The following is a 14821-nucleotide window of genomic DNA, read 5'->3' as shown; positions in this document are numbered from 1 at the left end:
AGTTCTGCTCTCCCCAGGGCAGGTCTTTTAGACATCCAAAAGTCCAGGACGTTCTCAGTTTCCTCCAAACGGGCCTAGATTTACATCTATCTGTCAGCTCTCTGAGGGTCCAAGTTTCAGCACTTTCGGCCTTCTCCGGCACTTTGTGGGCAGTTCATCCTTTGGTTAGACAATTTTTTCGAGGTGCATCGAGGCTCAAGCCCCAAAGAAAGCCTAGGTTCCCCAAATGGGACCTTCCATTAGTCCTCGACTCGATCTCTGGACTCAGTACTACGGGGCCTTCCCCGCTCTCTATCAAGGTCTTTTCAGCAAAGGTGGCCTTCTTAGTGGCCATAGCAAAGAGGGAAGACACATTATGGAGTCAATGCTGCTCACCCCAATATGGACAAGAAAAATGGGAAAAGGTCCCCCGAGCGGGGTTTTTAGGCAGCTAACTATAGATGTGAGCAAGGCAGTAAATAAAATATTAAAATGCTTTATTGAAGGGTAATGAATGAATGTAACAACATATAAATATAAGTTAGGAGCTCCAGTGGGAAAATACCCATACCAAATACATATAATAGCAAACATGGGTTATACAGAGCATATGATAAGGCTATTGCATAACAATCCTGACGCGTTTCGACCCATGAATTTTGGGGTCTCTTCAGAGGATGAGTTTGCTACAGAAAAAAGAAAAATTTATAACAGTATGTCCAGCTTATTTAAAAGAATTACAGCATAGGCAAGTTTGTTTAGCAACATGTTTAGTAACACTTTGCACATAATTACCACTGAGTTTGGATGTACCCCTCGATCAGAGCCTCCCCACACAGCAGCCCAACCATCCAGTGTGCCCGCACGCAGCAGCACCCCAGAAGAAGGGGGAACAGGAATCCACTTGATATGGCTTGCAAGGAGTCACACGTATAATTGCCCCCCCACCAACACGCCACTGGGGGGTGGGGCCGGAACCTACGAAAATTGTCAGAGCGTTACATGAATATACCCATATAGGTTAGTGGTTAGATTTAACTGTTGGGCGGTCAGAAAGTGTTGTAATAATCTATTACAGCTTGAATTGATCATATGAAGGATAATAAAATGAGTAAAGTGACTATATTGGTATAACTAATATGAAATATGTCAGGGATGACCTTGTCTTTAAAATGCTGACAATGGCAGTGATAGGAAGAGAAGTGAGGGATGTGCACAGTGAATAATGACATGTAAATATATGTGAAAAAAGGAATGTGCATGAAAATGATGCGAGTGAGTGTTTTAAACAGCAAAAAAAAAAAAATAAAAAAATAAAAAACAAATGAGTGTATGTGTGATGTGTGAATTGAGGACAAAGTGCATGATATTGCCAAGTATCTAAGTCTATGTGAAAAAAGGAATGTGCATGAAAATGATGCGAGTGAGTGTTTAAACAGCAGGAAACAAAAAAAAAAAAATTAATAAAAACCAACACAAAACAAATGAGTGTATGTGTGATGTGTGAATTTGAGGAAAAAGTGCATGATATTGCCAAGTGCGGCAATATCACTTGGCAATATCATGCACTTTTTCCTCAAATTCACACATCACACATACACTCATTTGTTTTGTGTTGGTTTTTATTAATTTTTTTTTTTGTTTCTCTGCTGTTTAAACACTCACTCGCATCATTTTCATGCACATTCCTTTTTTCACATAGACTTAGATACTTGGCAATATCATGCACTTTTTCCTCAAATTCACACATCACACATACACTCATTTGTTTTTTATTTTTTTTTTATTTTTTTTTTTTTTTTGCTGTTTAAAACACTCACTCGCATCATTTTCATGCACATTCCTTTTTTCACATATATTTTACATGTCATTATTCACTGTGCACATCCCTCACTTCTCTTCCTATCACTGCCATTGTCAGCATTTTAAAGACAAGGTCATCCCTGACATATTTCATATTAGTTATACCAATATAGTCACTTTACTCATTTTATTATCCTTCATATGATCAATTCAAGCTGTAATAGATTATTACAACACTTTCTGACCGCCCAACAGTTAAATCTAACCACTAACCTATATGGGTATATTCATGAGCTAACGCTCTGACAATTTTCGTAGGTTCCGGCCCCACCCCCCAGTGGCGTGTTGGTGGGGGGGCAATTATACGTGTGACTCCTTGCAAGCCATATCAAGTGGATTCCTGTTCCCCCTTCTTCCGGGGTGCTGCTGCGTGCGGGCACACTGGATGGTTGGGCTGCTGTGTGGGGAGGCTCTGATCGAGGGGTACATCCAAACTCAGTGGTAATTATGTGCAAAGTGTTACTAAACATGTTGCTAAACAAACTTGCCTATGCTGTAATTCTTTTAAATAAGCTGGACATACTGTTATAAATTTTTCTTTTTTCTGTAGCAAACTCATCCTCTGAAGAGACCCCAAAATTCATGGGTCGAAACGTGTCAGGATTGTTATGCAATAGCCTTATCATATGCTGTGTATAACCTATGTTTGCTATTGTATGTATTTGGTATGGGTATTTTCCCACTGGAGCTCCTAACTTATATTTATATGTTGTTACATTCATTCATTACCCTTCAATAAAGCATTTTAATATTTTATTTACTGCCTTGCTCACATCTATAGTTAGCTGCCTAAAAACCCCGCTCGGGGGACTTTTCCCATTTTTCTTAGTGGCCATTACCTCAGCCAAAAGGGTCTCTGAGATTGCATCACTTGGTCATGAAGAACCCTTCCTAACGTTTTTTCCGGACTGTGTAGTCCTCATCCCTATGCTGGGTTCCAACCCGAAAGTGTCTTCGGTATTCCACATCAATCAAGAGATCGTTTTACCTACATTTAGGACCCCAGGGTCCACTGAAAATCACCCTCTAGATGTAGGCGAAGCTATTAAAGAATATCTCAAAGTTACTTCTCCCTTTAGACGTTCTAGTCATCTCTTCGTGCTTCACTCAGGCAGCAATATAGGGAAGAAAGCCTCAACCAGGACTATCGCGACCTGGATCGTACAGACCATACAATAAGCATACAGGGCTAAGGGCTTGGCTCCTCCAAAGGCGGTAACAGCCCATTCCACCAGGGGAATGGCAGCTTCATGGGCAGCGGCTCGACACGTGGCTCCAGATACCATCTGCAAGGCAGCCTCATGGGCTTCTATTAATACCTTCATGTTGCATTATTGTATAGAGCCTGCCTACCTATCCTCTGTAAACTTTGGGTTACAAATCCTATCGACCGATAGGACAAAATAAAATTTATGTTTTGTTCAGCATACCCGCCCGTGTGGTTGGCTAGTTATTTCCCACACGTAGGCTGCCATGGAGTCTGTCAGGAAAAAGGAAAATTTATTATCAAATACTTACCGTAATTTTCCTTTCCTGATGGACTCCATGGCAGACGGAGTTCCCACCCATTGGTCAAGGAGTAGGCTAGTTACGGAATGCAGTAGCTAGTGGTGAGTACTCATTTATGGGAAAGGGGTCCTATAGCATTGGAGAGGAGGCGGGGTTAACCCACACGTAGGCTGCCATGGAGTCCATCAGGAAAGGAAAATTACGGTAAGTATTTGATAATAAATTTTCCTTTTTTTATGGAAAAGATACACTTTAATGAATTTTAATTAAAAAAACAAAACAAACACAAAAAAAAACACAATATATAACCCAATTTTTTGGTAAAATATAAAAGATGATGTTACGCCAAGTAAATGGATACCCAACATGTCATGCTTTAAATTGCATACATTTGTTGAATGGCTGCAAACTACGGTACCTTAAACATCTCCATAGGCGACGCTTGAGGTCTAGTGCTAGAATTATTTCTCTCGCTACATTTGTGGCGATATCTCACATGTGTGGTGCGAATGGTATTTACATATGTGTGTGCAACTTAAGTATGCATTTGCGCAAGCACAGAGGAATGGGGACACTATCAATTTTTTTTTTATTTTTTTTTTACACTGTCCCTTTCATTTTATTTTTTGGATCACTTTTATTCCTATTACAAGAAATGTAAACATCCCTTGTAATAGGAATAGGGGGCGACAGGCAAAAGATTAAAAAAAAAAGAAAAATGTAATCTTTTGCTTTAAAAAAAAAAAAAAGTATTCTTTGCTTCCGCCTTAGACCAGAAGTGGCATCATGACGTCGCTCCGGTCCTCCTAGATCATAGAGGTGCTTAGAGACGATCTGGTCTCTCTTCATCTCTATGGCCTGCCTGAACTGAACCCTCCCACTGCATCCAGCGAGAAAAATAAAACCCTGGGGTTATGGCCTACAGCTTCATCTATTACCCCAAAAATCCACTTCAAAGCCACTTTATATATACTGTATATGAAGTCTGGAAGTGGTTGGAAAGTCAAAAAAAAAGTAGTGATCTGGATTATATATACTGTTGCATATTTATTGTCTCTCTCCCCCCCTTCTCTCTCCCCCCTCTCCCTCCCCCCTCTCTCTCTCTCTCCCCCTCTCCCTCTCTCACCCCCTCCCCTCTCTCCCCCTCTCTCTCCCCCTCTCTCTCCCCCCTCTCTCTCTCTCCCCTCTCTCCCCCCTCTCCTCTCTCTCTCTCCCCCCTCTCCTCTGTCTCTCTCTCTCTCTCTCTCTCATCCATCCTCTCTCTCCCCCCTCTCTCTCCCCCCTCTCTCTCCCCCGTCTCCCTCCCCCTCTTTGCCCCCTCCCCTCTCTCTTTCCCCCCTCTCCTCTGTCTCTCTCCACCCCTCTCCTTCTCTATCCCCCTTCTCTCCTCCTCTCTCTCCCCTTCTCTCTCTCTCCCTTCCTCTGTCTCTCTCTCCCCCCTCCTCCCTCTCTCTCCCCTCCCTCTCCCCCTCCCTCTCCCTCTCTCTCCCTCTCTCTCTCCCCTCCCCCTCTGTCTCTCCGCCTCTCTCCCCCCGCCTCTCTCTCTCCCTCCTTTCTCCCTTCTCTCTCCCCCTCCTCTCTCTCCCTCCTCTCTCCCCTCTCACCCCTCCCTCTCCTCTCTCCCCCCTCCCTCCCCCCTCTCTCCCCCTCCCTCTCCCCCCTCTCCCTCTCCTCTGTCCCTCTATCCTCTCTCTCCCTCCCCCTATCCTCTCTCTCCCCCTCTCTCTCCATCCCTCTCCCCCTCCTCTCTCTCCACCCTCTCCCCTACTCTCCCCTCACTCTCCCCCCTCTCTCTCCCCTTCTCTCTCTCTCTCCCCCCTCCCCCTCTCCCTCCCCCCCTCTCTCTCTCCCCCGTCTCCCTCTCTCTCCCCCCTCTCTCTCCCCCCTCTCTCTCCCCTCCTCTCTCTTTCCCTCCTCTCTCCCCCTTCTCTCTCCCCCTCTCTCTCTCTCCCTCCCCTCTCTCTCCCCCTTCTCTCCACCTCCCTCTCTCTCCCCTCTCTATCTCCCCCCCTCCCTCTCTCCCCTCTCTCTCCCCTTCCCTCTCTCTTCCCCTCTCCCTCCCCCTCCCACTCTCTCCCCCTCCCTCTCCCTCCCTCTCCCCCCTCCCTCTCTCTCCCCTCCCTCTCTCTCCCCTCCTCCCTCTCCCCTCCTCCCCTCTCCCCCCTCCCTCTCTCTCCCCTCCTCCCTCTCCCTCTCCCTCTCTCTCCCCTCCTCCCTCTCCCTCTCCCTCCCCCCTATCTTCCCCCTCCTCTATCTCCCTCCCTCTATCTCTCTCCCTCCCTCCCTCCCCCCTCTTCCCCCTCTCCCTCCCTCCCTCCCCCTCTCTCTCCCCTCCCTCCCCCTCCTCTCTCTCTCTCCCCCTCTTTCTCCCCTTCTCCCTCCCCCCTCCCTCTCTCCCTCTCTCCCCCTCCCCCTCTCTTCCCCTCTCCCTCCCTCTCTCTCTCCCTCCCCCTCTCTCTTCCCCTCTCTCTCCCTCCTCCTCTCTCTCCCCCTCTATTTCCCTCCCTCCCCCTTCCCCCTCCCTCTCTCTCCCCCTCCCTCTCTCTTCCCCTCTCCCCTCCCCCTCTCCCTCTCTCTCCCCCTCTCCCCTCCCCCTCTCCCTCTCTCTCCCCCTCCCTCTCTCTCCCCCCTCCATCTCCCTCCCTCTTTCTCTCTCCCCCTCTCCCCCTCTCTCACCCCCGCTCTCTCTCTCCCTCCCTCTCTCCCCCCTCCCTCCCCCTCCCTCTCTCCCCTTCTCCCCCTTCCCTCTCTCTCACCTCCCTCTCTCTCCCCCCTCTCTCTCCCCTCTCTCTCCTTCTCCCTCCCTCTCTCTCACCTCCCTCCCTCTCTCCCCCCTCTCTCTCCACTTCTCCCTCCCTCCCTCTCCCCTCCCTCCCCCTCCCTCTCTCTCCCCCCTCTCTCTTCCACTTCTCCCTCCCTCCCTCTCCCCTCCCTCCCCCTCCCTCTCTCTCCCCCTCCCTTTCTCCTCTTCTCCCTCCTCCCTCTCTCTCCCCCCCCTCTCCTCCTCCCCTTCTCCCTCCCTCCCTCTCTCCCTCTCTCTCCCCTCCCTCCCCCTCCCTCTCTCCCCCTCCCTCTCTCTCCCCCTCCATCTCCCCCTCCCTTTCTCCCCTTCTCCCTCCCTCCCGCTCTCTCCCTCTCTCTCCCCTCCCTCCCCCTCACTCTCTCTCCCTCCTCCCTCTCTCTCCCCCCTCCCTCTCCCCCCTCCCTCTCTCTCCCCCCTCCCTCTCTCTCCCTCCTCCCTCTCTCTCCCCCCCTCCCTCCTCCCTCTCCCCCCACCCTCTCTCTCCCCCCCTCCCTCTCCCCCTCCCTCTCTCCCCCTCCCTCTTTCTCCCCCCCTCCCTCTCCCCCTCCCTCCTCCCTCTCCCCCTCCCTCATCTCCCTCCCCCCTCCCTCTCCCCCTCCCCCCCTCCTCTCTCTCCTCCTCCCTCATCTCCCTCCCCCCTCCCTCTCCCCCCTCCCTCCTCCTCTCTCTCTCCTCCCTCATCTCCCTCCCCCCTCCCTCTCCCCCTCCCTCTCCCTCCCCCATCTCCCCCTCCCTCTCTCTCCCCTCCCTCTCCCCCCTCCCTCTCTTTCCCTCCTCCCTCTCTCTCCCCTCCCTCTCTCTCCCTCCTTCTCCCTCCTCCCTCTCTCTCCCCTCCCTCTCTCTCCCCTCCTTCTCCCTCCTCCCTCTCCCCCCTCCCTCTCTCTCCCCTCCCTCTCCCCCCCTCCCTCTCTCTCCCCTCCCTCTCCCCCCCTCCCTCTCTCTCCCTCCCTCTCCCTCCTCCCTCTCCCCCCTCCCTCTCTCCTCCCCTCCCTCTCCCTCCTCCCTCTCCCCCCTCCCTCTCCCTCCTCCCTCTCTCTCCTCCCTCTCTCTCCCTTCTCCCTCTCCCTCCTCCCTCTCTCTCCCTCCTCCCCTCTCTCCCTTCTCCCTCTCCCCCCTCCCTCTCTCTCCCCCCCTCCCTCTCTCTCCCCCCTCTCCCCCCTCCCTCTCTCTCCCCCCCTCCCTCTCTCTCCCCCCTCTCCCCCCTCCCTTTCTCTCCCTTCTCCCTCTCTCTCCCCCCTCTCCCCCCTCCCTCTCTCTCCTTCTCCCTCTCCCCCTCCCTCTCTCTCCCTCCTCCCTCTCTCTCCCTTCTCCCTCTCCCCCCCTCCCTCTCCCCCCTCCTTCTCTCTCCCCCCTCTCTCTCCCCCCTCTATCTCCCTCTCCCCCTCCCTCCCTCCCCCTCTCTCTCCCCCCCTCTATCTCCCTCTCCCCCTCCCTCCCTCCCCCTCTCTCTCCCCCCCTCTCTTCCCCCTCTCCCCCTCCCTCTCTCCCCCTCTCTCTCCCCCCCTCTATCTCCCTCCCTCTCTCTCTCCCCCTCCCTCCCTCCCCCTCTCTTCCCCCTCCCTCTCTCTCCCCCCTCTCTCTCCCCTCCTCTCGCTTTCCCTCCTCTCTCCCCCTTCTCTCTCTCTCCCCCTTCATCTCCCCCTCCCCTCTCCTCTCCCCCTCTCTCTCTCCCCCTCTCCCTCCCTCTCTCTCCCCTCCCCCCTCTCCCTCTCTCCCCTCTCTCTCCCCCTCTCCCTCCCACTCTCTCCCCCTCCCTCTCTCTCCCTCCTTCCTCTCCCCCCTCCTTCCTCCCCCCCCTCCCCTCTCTCTCCCCCTCCTCCCTCTCCCCCCCTCCCTCTCTCTCCCCCCTCCTCCCTCTCCCCCCTCCCTCTCTCCCCCCCTCCTCCCTCTCCCTCTCTCTCTCCCCCCTCCTCCCTCTCTCTCCCCCCTCTATCTCCCTCCCTCTATCTCTCCCCCTCCCTCCCTCCTCTTCTCCCACTCCCTCCCTCCCTCCCTCTCCCCTCTTTCCCCCTCTCTCTCTCTCTCTCTCTCTCTCTCCCCCCTCCCTCCCCCCCTCTTTCTCCCCTTCTCCCTCCCCCCCCCCTCTCTTCCCCTCTCTCCCCCTCTCCCTTTCTCCCCTTCTCCCTCCCCCCTCTCTTCCCCTCTCCCTCCCTCTCTCTCTCTCCGCCTTCCTCTCTCTTCCCTCTCTCTCTCCCTCTATTTCCCTCCCTCTCTCTCTCTCTCTCTCCCCCTCTCCCCTCCCCCCTCTCTCTCCCCCTCCCTCTCTCTCCCCCCTCCTTCTCCTCCTCCATCTTTCTCTCTCCCCCTCTCCCTCTCCCCTCCCCCCTCTCTCTCACCCCCCCCTCTCTCTCTCTCCCTCCCTCTCTCTCCCCTCCCTCCCCCTCCCTCTCTCTCCCCCTCCCTCTCTCCCCTTTTCCCCCCTCCCTCTCTCTCACCTCCCTCTCTCTCCCCCCCTCCATCTTTCTCTCTCCCCCTCTCCCTCTCCCCTCCCCCTCTCTCTCACCCCCGCTCTCTCTCTCCCTCCCTCTCTCTCCCCTCCCTTCCTCTCCCTCTCTCTCCCCCTCCCTCTCTCCCCTTCTCCCCCCTCCCTCTCTCTCACCTCCCTCTCTCTCCCCCTCTCTCTCTCCCCCCTCCCTTTCTCCCCTTCTCCCTCCCTCCCTCTCTCTCCCTCTCTCCCCCCTCCCTCTCTCTCCCCCCTCCCTCTCTCTCACCTCCCTCTCTCTCCACCCTCCCTTTCTCCCTCTCTCCCCCCCTCCCTCTCTCCTCCCTCTCTCTCCCCCCTCTCTCTCTCCCCCCTCCCTTTCTCCCTCTCTCTCTCCCCCCTCCCTTTCTCCCTCTCTCTCCCTCCCTCTCTCTCCCCCTCCCTTTCTCCCCTTCTCCCTCCCTCCCTCTCTCTCCCTCCCTCTCCCCCTCCATCTCCCCCTCCCTTTCTCCCCTTCTCCCTCCCTCCCGCTCTCTCCCTCTCTCTCCCCCCCCTCTCTCCCCCCCTCCATCTCCCCCTCCCTCTCTCCCTCCTCCCTCTCTCTCCCCTCCTCCCTCTCCCCCCCTCCCTCTCTCTCCTCCCTCTCCCCCCTCCCTCCTCCCTCTCCCTCTCCCCTCCTCCCTCTCCCTCCTCCCTCTCTCTCTCCCCTCCTCCCTCTCCCTCCTCCCTCTCTCTCCGCTCCTCCCTCTCCCTCCTCCCTCTCTCTCCGCTCCTCCCTCTCTCTCCCCTCCTCCCTCTCTCTCCGCTCCTCCCTCTCTCTCCCCTCCTCCCTCTCTCTCTCCCCTCCTCCCTCTCTCTCTCCCCTCCTCTCTCTCTCCCCTCCTCCCTCTCTCCCCTCCTCCCTCTCTCCCCTCCTCCCTCTCTCCCCTCCTCCCTCTCTCCCCTCCTCCCTCCTCCCTCCTCCCTCTCTCTCTCCCCTCCTCCCTCTCTCTCTCCCCTCCTCCCTCTCTCTCTCTCCCCTCCTCCCTCTCCCTCCTCCCTCTCTCTCCCCTCCTCCCTCTCTCTCCCTCCTCCCCCTCTCTCCCCTCCTCCCTCTCTCTTTCCCCTCCTCCCTCTCTCCCCTCCTCCCTCTCCCCTCCTCCCTCTCCCTCTCCCTCCCTCTCCCCCCTCCCCCTCCTCCCTCTCTCTCCCCTCCTCCCTCTCTCTCCCCTCCTCCCTCTCTCTCCCCCCTCCCTCTCCCCCCTCCCTCTCCCCCCTCCCTCTCTCTCCCCCCTCCCTCCCCTCCCTCTCTCTCCCCCCTCCCTCTCTCTCCTCTCTCCCCTCCTCCCTCTCTCTCCCCCCTCCCTCTCCCCTCTCTTCCCCCTCCCTCCCCTCCTCCCTCTCTCTCCCCCCTCCCTCTCTCCCCTCTCTTCCCCCTCCCTCCCCTCCTCCCTCTCTCTCCCCCCTCCCTCTCTCCCCTCTCTTCCCCTCCCTCCCCTCCTCCCTCTCTCTCCCCCCTCCCTCTCTCCCCTCTCTTCCCCTCCCTCTCTCTCCCCCCTCTCTCTCTCCCCCCTCTCTTCCCCCTCCCTCTCTCTCCCCCTCTCTTCCCCCTCCCTCTCTCTCCCCCCTCTCTCTCTCCCCCCTCTCTTCCCCCTCCCTCTCTCTCCCCCCTCTCTTCCCCCTCCCTCTCTCTCCCCCCTCTATCTCCCTCCCTCTCTCTCTCCCCCCCTCCCTCTCCCCCTCCCTCTCCCCCCTCTATCTCCCTCCCTCTCTCTCTCCCCCTCCCCCCTCCATCCCTCTCCCCCTCCCTCCCCCTCCCTCTCTATCTCCCCCCTCTTTCCCCTCTCCCTCCGCTCTCTCTTCCTCCCTCCCTCTCCCCTCCTCCTTCCCCTCTCTCTCCCTCTCACCCCCTTCTCTCTCCCCCTCCCTCTCTCTCCCCCTCCCCCTCCTCTCTCTCCCCCTTTCTCCCCTTCTCCCTCTCCCCTCCCTCCCCCTCTCTCCCTTCCTCTCCCTCCCTCTCTCCCCCCCTCTCCCCTCCCCCTCCCTCTCTCTCCCCATCTCCCTCCCCTCTCCCCCCTCTCCCTCCTCTCTCCCCTTCTCCCTCCCCCCTCTCTCCCTCCCCCCTCTCTCTCTCCCTCCCCCTCTCCCTCCCCCTCTCTCTCCCCCTCCCTCCCCCCTCTCTCTCCCCCCTCTCTCTCCCCTCCCTCTCCTCTCCCTCTCCTCTGTCTCTCTCCCCCCTTCTCCCCCTCTCTCTCCCTCCCCTCTCTCGCCCCCCTCCCCCCCTCTCTCTCTCTCTCTCTCTCTCCCCCCCTCGCTCTTATTCCTTCTTCCCCTCTCTTTCTCCCTCCTCCTCCTCTCCTTCCCCCTCTCTCTCCCCCCTCCCCTCTCTCCTTCCCCCTCTCTCTCCCCCCTCCCCTCTCTCCCCACTCTCTCTCCCTCCCCCCTCTCTCTCTCCCTCAATCCCCCCCTCTATCTCTCCCCCTCCCTCCCCTCTCTCTCCCCCTGCTCCCCCTCTCTCTCCCCCTCTCCCTCCCCCTCTCTCTCTCTCCCCCTCCCCCTCTCTCCCCCTCTCTCTCTCTCTCTCTCTCTCCACCCCCTCTCCCCTCCCCATCTCCCTCCTCCTCTCCCCCCACTCTCTCTCCCCCCTCTCCCTCCCGCTTTCTCTCCTCCCTCTCTCTCCCCCTCTCTCTCCCCCCTCCTCTCTCTTCCCTCCCTTTCTCCCCTTCTCCCTCATCCCTCTCCCCTCCCTCTCTCCCCCTCTCCTCTGCCTCTCTCCCCCCTCTCTCCCCCTCTTTCCCCCTCTTTCCCCTCCCCTCTCTCTCTCTCTCTCTCTCCTCCCCACTCTCTCTCCCCCTCCTCTCTCTCTCCTCCCCTCTCTCCCCACTCTCTCTCCCTCATTCCTTCTTCCCCTCTCTCCCCCCCTCTCTCTCCCTCCTCTCTCTCCCTCCTCCCCTCTCCCTCAATCTCCCCCCCTCTATCTCTCCCCCCTCTCTCTCTCCCCCCCGCTTCCCCCCTCCTCCCCTCTCCCTCAATCTCCCCCCTCTATCTCTCCCCCTCCCTCCCCTCTCTCTCTCCCCCTCTCTCTCCCCCTCTCCCTCTCTCTCCCCCCTCTATCTCTCCCCCTCCCTCCCCTCTCTCTCCCCCTCTCTCTCCCCCTCTCCCTCTCTCTCTCTCCCCCCCTCCCCCTCTCTCCCCCTCTCTCTCTCCCCCTCCCCCTCTCTCTCTCCCCCCTCCCCTCTCCCTCCCCTCACCTTCCCCCTCCCTCTATCTCCCTCCCTCTCTCTCTCTCTCTCCCCCCCCTCTCCCCTCCCCATCTCCCTCCTCCTCTCCCCCCACTCTCTCTCCCCCTCTCCCTCCCGCTTTCTCTCCCTCCCTCTCTCTCCCCCCTCCTCTCTCTTCCCTCCCTTTCTCCCCTTCTCCCTCACCCCTCTCTCCCCCCCCTCCCTCTCCCCCCCCCTCCCCCCCCTCTCTCTCTCTCTCTCTTTCTCTGTCTCCTCCCCACTCTCTCTCCCCCTCCTCTCTCTCTCCTCCCCTCTCTCCCCACTCTCTCTCCCTCATTCCTTCTTCCCCTCTCCCCCCCCCTCTCTCTCCCTCCTCTCTCTCCCTCCTCCCCTCTCCCTCAATCTCCCCCCTCTATCTCTCCCCCCGCTTCCCCCCTCCTCCCCTCTCCCTCAATCTCCCCCCTCTATCTCTCCCCCTCCCTCCCCTCTCTCTCCCTCCGCTCCCCCTCCCCCTCCCCCTCTTCCTGTTTTTTCCTCTCTCCCCCCTCTCTCTCTCTCCCCTCTCTCTCTCTCTCTCTCTCTCTCTTCCCCCTCTCCTCCCCTGCCCCCCTCCCCTCTCTCTCTCTCCCCCTCTTCCTGTTTTTTTCCTCTCTCCCCCCTCCTGTTTTTCTCTCTCTCTCTCTCTCTCTCTCCCCCCCTCTCCCTCTCCCTCTATCTATACATACATACATATATAGCACTGGGGTCCTCGGCTTGAATTCTGGCCCATTCTGGTGGTCTATGTGATCACAGCAGAATGTCAGGAAGACAGGCCACACCTTTTGTGGTGCATTAAACACTTGCCGACTGTATAACATACATAGACGGCTCTGCTGCGCCGTATCGTGTACAATGCCAAGTAGGTGATCCATCCGACAGTTCCAGGTGGGGGGGGGGCGAATACGCGCCACTGCCGGCAGTCTGTTCCGATTAATGCAGCAAGCGCTGATCTGCAGGAACCACGGACTCAATGTCCGCCAACACCCACCAATCGTTAGGCAGAGACCCAGAACAGGGCAGATCCCGGTTCTGATGGGGGTGGGGGGAAGGGATGGATGGATCCGCTCTTCCTGCAAAGCAGCGAATAAATTCCATCTCTTACCCTAGTAAAAGCACCTCCCCCATTGTAGAAAAACACCGGCTAGGCACACATTTAACCCTTTGATTGCCCCTGATGTTAACCCCTTCCCAGCCAGTGTCACTAGTACAGTGACAGTGCATATTCTTAGCACTTATCACTGTATTGGTGTCACTGGTCCCCAAAAAGTGTCAAAAAATGGCCTAAATTGGTGAATAATTTTCATTTTTTACTTGGATATATTTTATAGCAGAAAGTTAAAAAAAATGTTTTTTTTTTTCTTCTAAATTTTCTAAAAAAAAAATTGCAGAGTTGATCAAATACCACCAAAAGAAAGCTCTATTTGTGGGGGGGGGGACATCAATTTTTTTTGGATACATTGTCACACGACCGCGCAATTGTCAGTTAAAGTAACGCCCTGCCGTATCGCAAAAAAAAATGGCCTGGTCAGGAAGTGGGGGGGGGGGGGGGGGGGCGCAAGTGAATGGACAACATGCTAGAATGTATCAAATTACATTGACATAAAAAATAAATAAACAAATTAGAATAAAAGAAAAAAAAAGAGAAGGGGGAAAAAAATAAATAAATAAAATTGAAGGGGGAAAAAAATAAAAATAAAAAAAAAATGAAATTGAAGGGGGAAAAATAAAAAATGAAAGAAAAATAAAAAAAAATAAATTGGAAGGGGGAGAAAAAAAAAATATATAAAAATATAAAAAAGGGCCGCCACATTTTTAACAACAAATCGCAGCGTGCGTTCGCTGTGCGCACGCATTAAACACTCAAGAATGAGCCCCAAATCCACCCTGACAGCTCCTAACACACGCAGACACTATATAAACGACCTTTGCATGCGTTGCCCGTTTTTTGACGCTTCAACTGATGAGAACGCGGCCGCGCTGGAAAATGCAGAGCGCAGGCGGAAAAATAGCGGTCCAGTCTTAAAGCGACAGGCAGCGATATAATTATCCTGTAACAATATCCCATCACACGGGGCTGTCTGACGTCATTAACGAGAAGTCTGATATCCTTCAACATCACAGCTACGGGGGAGGGGCGGAGTCATGACATACCGTTAGAGTGTAAGCTCCTCAGTCCAGTTTCCAGAAGCGCTCTATTATCCAGAATTCTCCGTAGGATGAGCTGCTCTGTCATGTCTTCCCTCCTCCTCCTCCCACCATACAGGTGACTCCATCAGGCCCAGAACTAATGATCCCGGCTGTGCTCCTACCTGGAGGACTGGAAATGTCGTCTGCTCTTAAAGGGGGACCCGTCACTAACTTTACATGTCTGCCGGAATAATACATTCCTCCATCGTTGTCCAGAAAAGTTCACCTTTTATCATTAAATATCCATTACTGAGCTGCAGGAAGTGACTGAGCCTAGGCTGAGATTATGTCATCAGTCTGCTGCAGGCAGGAGGAGGAATTTCCTCAGTCTCCCCTCCCCCAGTGATCAGACTGTACATTGTAACTTTGTAGAAGGGAGGAGGAGTCATTTCCTTAGTCTCCTCCCCCAGTGATCAGACTGTACATTGTAACTTTGTAGAAGGAGGAGGAGTCATTTCCTTAGTCTCCTCCCCCAGTGATCAGACTGTACATTGTAACTTTGTAGAAGGGGGGAGGAGTCATTTCCTCAGTCTCCCCTTCCCCCCAGTGATCAGACTGTACATTGTAACTTTGTAGAAGGAGGAGGAGGCATTTCCTCAGTCTCCCCTCCCCCCAGTGATCAGACTGTACATTGTAACTTTGTAGAAGGAGGAGGAGGCATTTCCTCAGTCTCCCCTCCCCCCCAGTGATCAGACTGTACATTGTAACTTTGTAGAAGGGGGAGGAGGCATTTCCTCAGTCTCCCCTCCCCCGGTGATCAGACTGTACATTGTAACTTTGTAGAAGGAGTCATTTCCTCAGTCTCCCCTCCCCCGGTGA

The 14821-nt window shown here is 55.5% G+C and overlaps 1 protein-coding gene across 1 annotated transcript in view; it reads left to right on the top strand.

The window, feature by feature from the left end:
• Window positions 1–14821, top strand: part of PIAS3 (protein inhibitor of activated STAT 3) — a 54310-nt gene that overhangs the window by 1623 nt on the left and 37866 nt on the right.

Source organism: Aquarana catesbeiana, linkage group LG13, assembly GCF_042186555.1.
Source record: "Aquarana catesbeiana isolate 2022-GZ linkage group LG13, ASM4218655v1, whole genome shotgun sequence".
In the NCBI taxonomy this organism is placed as follows: Eukaryota; Metazoa; Chordata; class Amphibia; order Anura; family Ranidae; genus Aquarana; species Aquarana catesbeiana.
This window is presented reverse-complemented; position numbering and strand designations above follow the sequence as displayed.